Genomic DNA, 7349 nt, shown 5'->3' with positions numbered 1-7349 from the left:
TATTTTGTCCATCCTTTAAAATTTAATTATATAAATACTTGAATGCACAAACTATGATTCCAAAACCAATTATAATCTAATCCCTCTCAAAAGCATGCCTGTATTAAAATAGATTTTGGGTGACTTTCATGTTTTAATCCATTTGAATCACCCATTGAGTTTTGAGTTATGTTTAAAGCGGTCATTTATTGATAGATCTTAGGTATGTGCTTTTACAAGTAGATAATTTGGCTATGCATTTTATGTTATATATGTGTGCATTAAATATGTGTTATGTGCAGACTGTAAAGGGTAATATAGATTATGTGTGAAAACCTTCTTAGCTCAAATAAGTTGATATTGACCTGTGTTCAATGTTGTAAAACTCCCGAGTAGACGGCCGAGTATTCCCCGCCTAGATCGAGTACTCCTTGCCTCGGCCGAGTACTCCGTAGGTATTTTCCGAGTAATCCCCTACTACTCCCGAGTACTCGCAACTCCCCAGTCGACCGCCTAGGACCGCCTAACGACTTTCACAACCTTGCCCGTGTTATTGGTTTTGAGCTATGTTAACAGCACCAATTTATTGATATGCACTTATGCTCATTACTGCGCTTCATTTTGCATGTTATGCACTTAAACTCAACAATGTTAAACCAAATTCAATATCGATTTCATAAAAAAATGGATTTAAACCCGAAAACGGTTTCTGATACGCAACTCTAGTCTCATCAAATTGACTGACTCGGGTTTCTCGTTGTTCAGACATTCTGTAAATCATATAAATACATGAATTTAAAACTCAATACGTAAACTTTTATTCATGGTATTACAAAAAGATAGAAATATAACAACAGTAGTTATATAATCCAAATCTTTGGTCCATTTCTTAACCATCTTCTTCATCTTATCACATTTTTTTATGATCTTATCACCTATCTTTTTCTTCTTGATCCTTTCGTTTCTTAATTCATCCATCACCGAGTTGGGTAGGTTGGGATACCCTACCGGTGCGAATACTGAAGGAAAAAGTTAAGCGTTTTCTCTCGGATACAGATGAGGATTAGCTATATATGTCTGCATTTCCTTATCAGGAAGGTTGGTTATATAAAATTCTTCAATCAGGCGGGCTTCTTCCCGTATCTCGTTTGCTTGTTCAGCTATGGTTGGTACAGGTCCATGATACGGTGGAAAATTAGGATTATCAGAATAATAAACTAATCTTCGACTTGGTTCAGCTATAGTTTGACCACCTGGTGGGGGTGATCCAAAAGGCCATAAACTCTGGTCGGAATGACAGTTCATCCAAGTCAAAGATTCAATACTGGTTTCTTGCTTGACTCTACTTTGAACTTCCATATCATACGGATAATAGTTCGGGGGTACCGGTCATTGGAACACTTTCGGAAGTGTCACTGGATATTTCGATTGACATTTCTGGACTTCTCGGAGCATAAATTGGTTGGCTTCCGTAAGCCAAGTAAGGATCGATTTGATCAACAGGGTTTGACTGGTTTAGATTCATCGGATTCAGATCAGCCGAGTTTACGTGCACCGGTTCAGTCGGATTTACCGAAACAGTTGGCCACTTAGGACCAAAATTTGTGCTAACTCGGTCAGACGACTCAGCATCGGGGACAGGGTTAGATCGCCTTGCGACCCGACGTTTTTGTCCGTAGTAGTTAGTGTAAGACATCTGTATATATAATAACTTAGGGATAGGCAGACTACCAATCATAACTTATCCCTACTTATCAGAAAAATGGTTAAAGCTTAGGTACTAATTTTAATACCTAATTTGCTGAAACCGATGGCTTTGATACCAACCTGTCACACCCCAATCCAGGGCCTAGGAGTGTGACCATCAGTTGGTACCTGTTTTGTAAATATATCAGAGTAGCGGGTTTATTTTAGCGGAAGTCTTTAAATATTAAAATATTAATTTACATTATCAAAATTTCTTGGGAATTAAACAACCGAGATTCAGTTTACAAAACTGTGATATTAATAATACAAAGATTTGTAATATTCGAAAACGAGCCATCTCAAGCGATCTTCTATGACTCCAATCCTTGTATATCATCTATTATCATCTAGTTACCTGCAAGGGTGGGAAAACACGTCAACTATATGCTGGTGAAACGTTGACTCGATAAAACATTTATAACAGTCGTTAAATACAAACATAGTTTTCTGTTTCACAAACTCAGCAGGAATGCCTGTCCATTCCCGGGATTTGTACCACTGCCCTACACAGACAATTCAAAGGTTCCCCGAGTATATAGTCCCTGCTCGGAGACAACCTTCCCCTAGGTTATATAACCCTGTTAGAGAACCGGTTATGACTGACTTGGTTTTGTATGCCAATTATCAGTTATGTTTGGATCCAGACATGTGACATCTGACCCGATCCGACCCGACCCAGGTACCCGTTTCTCTTATCCGATCTCTTTCTTTTATGATTTAATATTTATTTATACTTATATTTCATTTTTAATAATAATATATATTTTCCTTCCCGCCTCTTTCTCTCTCTTTCTTTCCGCCGTCCCGTCCCTCTCCTTCTCTCTTTCCGCCTTCTTTTCCCTCTTGTCGCCGTCCCGCCCTTAAGCCTTGTTTCCCTCTCTCTTTGCTTGTCCTTTGTTCCTTCCCGCCTAAGGATGTCTGCAGCTCCACGCGCCAGACTCCTTTCATGGAAGCCTGCGTGAAGACATCTTGTTCCTTCGATGCGTGAAGAGAACTCTTCTCGCAGCGCGCTAAGAATGCATGTTCTTCCCGCAATGCGCTAAGAATGCATGTTCTTCCCGCAATGCGCTAAGAATGTATGTTCTTCCCGCGATGCGCTTAGAATTCTAGTTCTTCACGCAGCACGCTAAGGATTTGTGATTCTTCCCGCAGCACGCTAAGGTTTGTTGTGCCAGCCTTCGCGCTCGCGCACTCAGCCTTCCCGCGCTTAACCCTTTAGTCTAGTCTTCTGTTTATTCTAGCCGTTTGCTTTTGTAATGTCTTTTCTTCTGAGCTGTTGACCTAACCTATCTAATGTCTGAATAGTTACTTTCGGCGCAGCATGCGTACCAACCCCATTGGTTGGCAGATAAAGTGACTGACATAATCTTTTGAGATCTGCTTTTGCCATGCTTGACCAGTACCTTTATCTGACCCGCCCATGCCTTTTTACTGTTCCCTGTCAGCTTTATCTTGCTCCCTGCAGCTGCCATATCTTTTGTTATCTTTTGTTTTGTCTTGTTCTGTTTGTCTTGGAATCTTTTCCCCTTTTTCTGGATTTATGTCTCCTAGGGTTTCTCTATAAATAATAACATTATTTTTTTCCTAACACTACACACACAAAACACTTAATCTCTCTTATTCTCTCTTGCTCCTTGCTCTCTCTGCCGCCTCCCTCCTCTCTTGCCTCCGTTTTCTCCTCTCCTCTGCCCTGTTTTCCGGTTAACTTGTGCTTGTTTAAAGTTGGTTCTTGCTTTATCTTACACCGCATCGTTTATCAAGTGAGTAATCTCGTACCTAATCCCTTTTTGCTTTTAATGTTTTGGGATGATCATGTGTTCATACAAACTTAGAGTCTTAAACTTGTTTATGAACTTTAGTCGCGCAGTATCCCATGTGTTGAGGACGTAGACTTGGCTGTTTATTTGTATGTGTGGATCATTAACCGTCTTGTCGGTCTATTCCGCAGTTTTCATGGTACCATTAGATGAACACGGGAGAACTATCGTTTATGATTTTCTCTTTTATTTACACATGCACAGTTAGTCTTGTTTGTGAGCTCAATTGTGAGCACTGGCAGTCTTGTCTCTTAGAGTTGGTCCCGATCTGATTACACCCTTGTTGAAACCCAGACATACACATGTTGCGCGCAGATTTATTGTTATATATGTATTGTATTAAACTTGATTTCTCACCAACACGCAAGTGTTTGACGTTTATTTTAACACATGTTCAGGTTTGCAGTAGCTGTTTTGGAGCTTGTGGACACATAGGACGTTTTTACTTTTGGACCTAGATTAAAATGTATCAAGACAAGTTATTGCTGTTCGAATATTTTGATTTATAATATATTGATTTATGTTGGTTTATTTATATCTTATGTATACGTTGCGCATGCGTGAATGAATATATTTATTAAATATTGACACCCAATAGTGTCACGAGTAATGAAACAATATGTGGCGCCCCGATGTATAATCCGCCTTTGGTCGGGGTGTTACAGATTGGTATCAGAGCTCGTTGACTTTAGGATAGGTGGTTAGACGTAACGGCCTAGAATACCTAAGAGTCCCTTCTCGCGCATGAGAGAAATCTCATGTTTGCGCGCTTATTGTTAATTACTCGTTGTTTATGAATATGCTCGCGCTTGCGCAGTATATGATTTTATGTTTTATTCCGCGATATTTCGATTTTTGTGAATTTCGATTTTTATTGATTTTTCTTACATATTCGTTTGTTGGGTTTGAAAATCCGAAAAGTCATGGTGATACATGAATAGTTGATTTTCAATTTCCATTTACGATTATGTTCTGAGGTTGGAGACTTGAAAAGTCATGGTGATACATGAATTGTCACTCTCCAATACTCATTTTCTTGTATATTTTATATTGAAGATTGAAAAGTCATGGTGATACATGAATCGTCAATCTCCAATACTCGTTTGCTCGTATATTTTAAATTGGGAATTCGGAAAGTCATGGTGATACATGAATTGTCGATTCTTGATTCGAATTTGTTACCTTTATTAAGTCTGCATTTAAAGTCATTTAATCTACTTTAACTTTTGATAGTATCTAACCCTGCGAAACCAAGCTTTATGAGATTATACTTTGCGCTAAGACATTAACCAAAATTAAAACTTTTATAGAATGCCTCCGCTATCTCGCCGATTTCAGAGAAGAGAAGCCTCGCGCATGCGTAGACAGCAACGTTCCCAGGAAATGGCCGCCGCGATAGCCCAAGCCTTGAGCCAAAACAACACCTCGAGTTATAACATTAAGTTCTTTAACGCGGGTAACCCTCCAAAGTTCACAGGTCTTGAAGGAGCCACCGTGATGCTCCAATGGCTCGAAAAGATTGAAAACACTTTCCTCCACACCCAATGCCCCTCAGACAGACGAACCCTGTATGCTTCCAGTGTCCTGGAATCCAGAGCGCTTACATGGTGGAATGGAGTAGCTCATGCGCGTGGCGCAGAGGCTGCTTCTAGCATGACATGGGAGGAATTCAAGGAAATTCTTACGCGAGAATTCTGCCCTCCCAACGAAGTTAAGCGCCTGGAGGAGGAATTTTGGAATCTTAAGCAGTACAGTGGTGAAGCGCGCGAGTACGCGACGCGTTTCCATGAACTAAGTTTGCTTGTCCCTCACCTTGTTACCCCTTCCCGCCGAGCCATAGAGAAATTCCTTGGGGGTCTCCCCATGGAAATTCAAGATTCTGTATGGGCCAGAAACCCAGTTACCCTTTCTGACGCCATTGAGTTGGCCGCTGTGCTCAGCGACAACCATGTCAGAGCAGGAACCCTGTTCCTGCGGGGAACAGAAAAGACCAAACCCAAGACTGCCCCTGAACCAACAGAAACCAAACCTGAACCCTCGAACCGTAACAACCTCAAGCGCAGGCGCAAGGCCTATGCGCTTACCAACCCGCCCATTGTCCAGCAACCCGCATACCAACCTCCAGTTCATGCGCCTAACCCACTGTCAGCCTACCCAACACCTCCTGTAGTCCATAACTATGCCTTAACCAATCCCGCACTCCCTGCCCCGCCTCCTAAGAAACCTTACACAGGAAACCATCCCTTTTGCCCAACCTGTAGATTTCACCACCCAACCCAAACCCCGTGTCGACTTTGTAACCGATGTGGCCGTACTGGTCACACTGCTGAGAACTGTAGAGTCCTTCCCGCCAATCCAATTGCGCCAACACCACCAGTCTACCCGCAGAACCCACAATCAATCTACCAAAACCCACGACCCAGATCGTGCTTTAACTGCGGTGATCCCAGTCATTTCCGGAACGCGTGCCCGAGACTGCAAGTGCAAATCACACAAGCGAATCCGGTGAACCAGATTTCAAACCAAGTAACGCGTGGACGAGCTTTTAACATAACCGCGCACCAAGCGCAAGCGAATAATGACGTAGTTAATGGTACATTTTTACTTAACGGATTTTATGCTTCTGTACTTTTTGATACTGGCGCCGATCGAAGTTTTATCTCTCGCGCCTTCGAGCAGAAGCTTGCGCGACCGCGCAACGATTTAAAAGAAGATTTTTCAGTTGAATTGGCTAACGGTGAAACTGTTTTAATAAACTCTGTGATCAAGGATTGTACGCTTAACCTTAACGAAAATGATTTTCTGATTGACCTCATCCCTATGCCTCTTGGAAGCTTTGATGTTATCATTGGTATGGACTGGCTTTCGAAGAATCGCGCCGAAGTTATTTGCGCCAAGAAGTTGATTCGCATTCCTCGAGAAAATGGTGATCTTCATATCTACGGCGAGAAACCCTCCCGCGGTCTTAAACTTATGTCTTGCGCCGAAGCCCAAAGACTCATGCGGAAGAAGTGTGTTGCCTTCTTAGCCCATGTGGTTAAACCTGCTGAAGAGAAGAAGCTTCGCGATATCCCTGTCGTGCGTGATTTCCCTGAAGTTTTTCCTGATGATCTTCCTGGTATCCCTCCCGCTCGTGAAGTCGAGTTCCGTATTGATCTTGTCCCTGGTGCTTCCCCCGTAGCTAAATCTCCTTATCGTCTTGCACCCGCTGAGATGCAAGAATTGGCCAGCCAACTTCAAGAGTTGACTGCTAAAGGATTCATTCGCCCTAGCTCTTCGCCCTGGGGTGCTCCGGTGTTGTTCGTTAAAAAGAAAGATGGATCGTTTCGCATGTGTATTGATTACCGCAAGTTGAACAAACTCACCATTAAGAACCGGTATCCCTTACCGCGTATTGACGACCTCTTTGATCAACTCCAAGGTGCCTCTTGTTTCTCGAAGATTGATCTCCGCTCTGGTTATCACCAGTTGCGCATCCGCGATGAAGATGTTCCGAAGACTGCTTTTCGAACTCGTTATGGCCATTTTGAATTCTTGGTCATGTCCTTCGGTTTAACCAATGCACCCGCCGTTTTCATGGATCTAATGAACTGGGTGTGTAGGCCTTTCTTGGATAAATTCGTGATTGTGTTTATCGATGATGTTCTGGTGTATTCTAAGACCAAGGCCGAGCATGAGCAACATCTCCGATTGGTATTGCAAAAGCTTAGAGCCGAGTAGCTCTTTGCCAAGCTCTCCAAGTGTGAATTTTGGTCTGATGAAGTACAGTTTCTTGGTCATGTTGTAAACAAGATGGGTATTCATGTC

Source organism: Bidens hawaiensis, unplaced genomic scaffold (assembly GCF_021521415.1).
Source record: "Bidens hawaiensis isolate Kalapana, Puna unplaced genomic scaffold, B.hawaiensis_p1.1 tig00052502_1, whole genome shotgun sequence".
Taxonomy (NCBI): Eukaryota; Viridiplantae; Streptophyta; class Magnoliopsida; order Asterales; family Asteraceae; genus Bidens; species Bidens hawaiensis.
This window is presented reverse-complemented; position numbering follows the sequence as displayed.